This window comes from Scyliorhinus canicula, chromosome 19 (assembly GCF_902713615.1).
Source record: "Scyliorhinus canicula chromosome 19, sScyCan1.1, whole genome shotgun sequence".
In the NCBI taxonomy this organism is placed as follows: Eukaryota; Metazoa; Chordata; class Chondrichthyes; order Carcharhiniformes; family Scyliorhinidae; genus Scyliorhinus; species Scyliorhinus canicula.
Window position 1 is genome coordinate 95,675,544 of NC_052164.1, and position 6,134 is coordinate 95,681,677.

The window sequence follows — 6,134 nt, forward strand, 5'->3', positions numbered from 1 at the left end:
GACAAGTGATTTTCATTTTTCATTGATTGTTGTATCTGCACATTGCTCGAAATGGGGAAGCACAGTTGCACAAGAGGATAGCGCTGTGGCTGCACAGTGCCAGGGTCCCAGGTTCGATTCCCTGCTGGGTCACTGTCTGTGCGGAGTCTGCACGTTCTCCCCGTGTCTGCGTGGGTTTCTGCTGGGTGCTCCGGTTTCCTCCCACAGTCCAAAGACGTGCAGGTTAGGTGCATTGGTCATGCTAAATTGCCCTTAGTGACCGAAAAGGTGAGGAGGGGTTATTGGGTTACGGGGATAAGGTGGAAGTGAGGGCCTAAGTGGGTCGGTGCAGACTCGATGGGCCGAATGGCCTCCTTCTGCATTGTATGTTCTGTGTTGTTCTAAACGTGGTCACTGCATTCTGTGTAATTCTCAAATGTTCATTGCCTTTTATCCCTCTGCCTGTTTTGTCTGGAAACAGTTTATTTAGCTCGCACTTTGTGACACTTTGTGAGAGGTAGCAGTTCACCCAGATTGTCACATTCATGTCCATTTCTTGAGTGCTTTTCATGTGTGAACAATAGTGACATGGATTCAACAGCAATTCCGAAAACACTGCGTTTTATGAATGAGTGGACTTTTGCTTTTGCTGCTTCACCTGAAGGATGCACTCTGACTATTTGTTAATATTTCAAATTTCGGAAGTGTGAAAATCTCATAAAATAAAGACAACCTTTGCACTGGCGTCTGCAGTTCAATGTTTTGCTGCATGGCATTCATGCTTTTATGTACGTCGATCGGGTATTGAATTAACCATTGACCATTTTCCCTTTGACCAACATTCGCCCCTCTGCTGATTTGCTTCTCTGAGCTACAAATCAGATGTGCTCCCAAGCACAAATAGGTGACCAGTTGTCATTGTCTTTGCTGATTTTGACTCGTTCCAGGATGAAATATTGAAGTTTTCAACAGCCGCTGTTATTTTTTTCTTTTGCCTTGAGAAGTCAGCAACTTCACAGCTCAGATTTCTGAGAATGCTTAATTTTGATTTGATTTAATAAGTGAGCGATCACATTCAATACTGTGACAATTGATGTGACCATCAATTCACTCAAGGCACGAGAGGAAGTAAACTGTGGCTTTAATAGACTTACAACTGAGCCTGCCTGCGACCAGAAGAACTGAGGGCAGACTCACAAGACCGCAGCACTTTATACTTCTGGTAGTGGGAGGAGCCATGGGCGGAGCCAAGGGTGGAGCCCTGTACAAGCTCCTCATCTCCCCCTGTGGGCAGAGCGGCTCACAGATGGAGCCCACAGGGACACAGTGATACACGGTGTGAATTATGCATTATACATTCACCACAACAATGTTGAAACAAAACCACTGCTTTGTTGGTTTTCCGAGCTTTGGGCTCATGGACAATAGGACCAACCCTCTCAGCTGTATATTTTAATTTAGAGTGCATCTTCTATGTCTCTCACAAGTAGACTCCTGGAGCCATACACCAGGAACTTAATTGGCTGTGAAGTGTTTGGGGAATTCCTGAATGATATTAAAAGCAAATTACAGCGGATGCTGGAGTCTGAAACCAAACAGAAAATGCTGGAAAATCTCAGCAGGCCTTGCAGCATCTGTAGGGAGAGAAAAGAGCTAATGTTTCGAGTCCAGATGACCCTTTGTCAAAGAAAGTATAAACTCCACACAGACAGTCACCCAAGACCAGAAGTGAACCCAGGTCCCTGATGTTGTGAGGCAGCCGTGCTAAACACTGTGCCGCCAAATTCAGTCACTGTGGTTACTATACTAATAATGCACGATCGGCGGAGTTCTCTGCTGGCTGACGCCAAAATCGGGAAACGTGATTGTGCAGAGAATAGGTTCTGACACCGAAATAGCGGCGGTCACCGATTTGACGCCAAATCGCAATTCTCCGTCCCCTCGACAGGGGCGCCAATGCGGTCTGGAACGCACATATAGTCACCGTTTGCAAGTCATTAGCGGGCCTGACCGGGTATTCTCCAGGACCTCCGCCATGCTCTGCCTCTGATGGACCGAGTTCCTGATGACGTGGTTCACTTGTGCTTTTAAAAATTATGAAACCGTCGTCCTGGCTGCTGAGAGTGAGAGAGGGGCTACAGAAAGTGGCCAACATCGCCATAGTTTGCTGACAGTTGTGCTGCTGGCCAGGGGGAGTAGCGGGGTTGGCCAGGAGTTGGGCTGTGGGATCGGGATGGACGGGCATGGAACACCATTGCCTCAGCCAAAAAGACAGCTGTGCAAGCCGCAGATAGTCCACTGTGAACCGAGGGCCACGGGTCATATAGGTGACCCCCCAGGCCACCCCCCCCTAGATGCGCTCTGGCCCCAGCAACCCGTGAGATGTATGGGTGGACTCCAGTGTCATCTTTTTGGCTGGGATGAGTGTGTGTGGGGATTGCAATGTGTATATGCAGCTACAGCTTGTCAGGCTCCTGAGTGTTAATCATGGATGCGGTGAATCTCGCACCATTTTTCATTGGAATCGATTGTGTTCCATGTGGCGCCGGTACTAGCCCCTCCACATTCGCTCAATCAGTCCAGGTTCGGCGCCAGTTTTGCTGTCGTGAAAATCCACGAATCCTGCCCCAGCGTCAACACTTAGTCTCAGGAATGGAGAATCCAGCCCATAGTATCCTGGGCTCAATTAATAGGGGTACGAGCAGGGAAGCTATGCTGAACCTAGACAAGACACGAGCTGAACCTCAGCTGGAGTAGTGTGTACAGTTGTGGGCGCCACACTATAGGTGTATGTGAATGCAGCGCCGGCTCTAGGGTTGCTGGCGCCCCGGGCAAGCTGAACTTCGGCGCCCTTGGGGGGGGGGGGGGGGGGGGGGGGGGCGAGGGGGGCGGGGCCGGGGGGGCGCGGGGCCGGGGGGGGCGAGGCCGAGGAGGGGCGGGGGGGGCGGACCCGAGGGGGGGGGCGGACGCGGGGGGCCCTGTGTGAATGCATTGGAGAGAGTGCAGAAGAGGTTTACAAGAATGGTTCCAGGGATGAGAAACTTCAGTTATGAGGATATATTGGCGAGGTTTTGGCTGTTCCCCTTGGAGAGAAGGAGGCTAAGAGGAGATTTCTTTTTTTTAAATAAATTTAGTGTATCCAATTAATTTTTTTCCAATTAAGGGGCAGTTAAGCATGGCCAATCCACCTACCCTGCACATCTTTGGGTTGTGGGGGCGAAACCCACGCAAACACAGGGAGAATGTGCAAACTCCACACGGACAGTGACCCAGAGCCGGGATCGAACCTGGAACCTCGGCGGCATGAGGCAACAGGGCTAACCCACTGCGCCACCGTGCTGCCGCTAAGAGGAGATTTGATAGTGATATTCAAAATCATGAGGGGGCTGAACAGGTTAGATAGGGAGAAACTGTTCCCCCTCTTAAAGGGATCAATAACAAGCACAGATTTAAAGTGATTCGCAAAAGAATGAAATGTGATGTGAAGAAAAACGTTTTCACACAGACTGGAAGTGTGGTGGAGGCAGGTTCCATTGAGGCAATAAAGAGGGCATTAGATGATTATTCGAAGAGAAACAATGTGCAGGGGTACGGGGAAAAGGCCGGAAAATGGCACTAAGCCATGATGGAGATTGGTGCAAAAATTGTGTGCCGTCTACGTTCTGTCATTTAGCACACTGGGCTAAATCGCTGGCTTTCAAAGCAGACCAAGCAGGCCAGCAGCACGGTTCGATTCCCGTAACAGCCTCCCCGAACAGGCGCCGGAATGTGGTGACTAGGGGCTTTTCACAGTAACTTAGACCATAAGACCATAAGACATAGGAGCGGAAGTAAGGTCATTCAGCCCATCGAGTCCACTCCACCATTCAATCATGGTTGATTTCAACTCCATTTACCCGCTCTCTCCCCATAGCCCTTAATTCCTCGAGAAATCAAGAATTTATCAATTTCTGTCTTAAAGACACTCAATGTCCCGGCCTCCACCGCCCTCTGTGGCAATGAATTCCATAGACCTACCACTCTCTGGCTGAAGAAATTTCTCCTCATCTCTGTTCTAAAGTGACTCCCTTTTATTCTAAGGCGGTGCCCCCGCGTCCTAGTCTCCCCTGCTAATGGAAACAACTTCCCTACGTCCATCCTATCCAAGCCATTCATTATCTTGTAAGTTTCTATTAGATCTCCCCTCAACCTCCTAAACTCCAATGAATATAATCCCACGATCCTCAGACGTTCATCGTATGTTAGGCCTACCATTCCTGGGATCATCCGTGTGAATCTCCGCTGGACCCGCTCCAGTGCCAGTATGTCCTTCCTGAGGTGTGGGGCCCAAAATTGCTCACAGTATTCTAAATGGGGCCTAACTAGTGCTTTATAAAGCCTCAGAAGTACATCCCTGCTTTTATATTCCAAGCCTCTTGAGATAAATGACAACATTACATTTGCTTATTAATTACGGACTCAACCTGCAAGTTTACCTTTAGAGAATCCTGGACTAGGACTCCCAAGTCCCTTTGCACTTTAGCATTATGAATTTTGTCACCGTTTAGAAAATAGTCCATGCCTCTATTCTTTTTTCCAAAGTGCAAGACCTCGCACTTGCCCACGTTGAATTTCATCAGCCACTTCTTGGACCATTCTCCTAAACTGTCTAAATCTTTCTGCAGCCTCCCCACCTCCTCAATACTACCTGCCCCTCCACCTATCTTTGTATCATCGGCAAACTTGGCCAGAATGCCCCCAGTCCCGTCATCTAGATCGTTAATATATAAAGAGAACAGCTGTGGCTCCAACACTGAACCCTGCAGGACACCACTTGTCACCGGTTGCCATTCCGAAAAAGAACCTTTTATCCCAACTCTCTGCCTTCTGTCTGACAGCCAATCGTCAATCCATGTTAGTACCTTGCCTCGAATACCATGGGCCCTTATTTTACTCAGCAGTCTCCCGTGAGGCACCTTGTCAAAGGCCTTTTGGAAGTCAAGATATGATGTGGAGATGCCGGCGTTGGACTGGGGTGAGCACAGTAAGAAGTCTTACAACACCAGGTTAAAGTCCAACAGGTTTGTTTCAAACACGAGCTTTCGGAGCACGGCTCCTTCTTCAGGTGAAGAAGTCAAGATAGATAACATCCATTGGCTCTCCTTGGTCTAACCTATTTGTTATCTCTTCAAAGAACTCTAACAGGTTTGTCAGGCACGACCTCCCCTTACTAAATCCATGCTGACTTGTCCTAATCCGACCCTGCACTTCCAAGAATTTAGAAATCTCATCCTTAACGATGGATTCTAGAATTTTGCCAACAACCGAGGTTAGGCTAATTGGCCTATAATTTTCCATCTTTTTTCTTGTTCCCTTCTTGAACAGGGGGGTTACAACAGCGATTTTCCAATTCTCTGGGACTTTCCCTGATTCCAGTGACTTTTGACTTGAACTTCATTCAAGTCTACTCGTGACAATAAGTGATTTTCATTTTTCATGTGGGTAAGCATGCCATTGCAATGTTGCATAAGCTCTGAAAATGAAGCACATCACCAGTTCTTCAGTTTTTGGTGATCCTGACTGGTGAATATTGACTAAAACACTGGCAAAATTCTGTTCTATAAAATCTTGTGGGCGTTGGTTCAATATCTCAGCTAAATATATTTAACATCAATAACATATACCATAAAACATCTTATGTTTCACAGAGAAGGGAGAGGGTGGAAATAGATTTTTAAAAAGTAGAAAAGACTGTATTCAGTAACAGAAGTGTTTGTTGAGATGACCAAAAGCTTGGTTGAACAGTCTATGATTCAAAGTTGGGAGAGAGACTGACTCACCTGGCTGAAGGGAAAAGACTACAACTCCCAGCATGCTGCTGGCCGGGGTGTATTTGCGCACGCGTGGCAACGACCGCCACGGTGATGCGCCCCTGCTATGGCTGGGCATGCGAGGTGACGCCAGCCGGTGACTGGGCATGCGCAGTAACGCGGGCCGGTGACTGGGTATGCGCAGTAACGCGGGCCAGTGACTGGGCATGCGCATTAACGCCGGCCGGTGACTGGGCATGCGCAGTGACGCCGGTCGGTGACAGGGCATGCGCAGTGACGCCGTTCGGTGACTGGGCATGCGCAGTGACGCCGGTCGGTGACTGGGCATGCGCAGTGACACCGGTC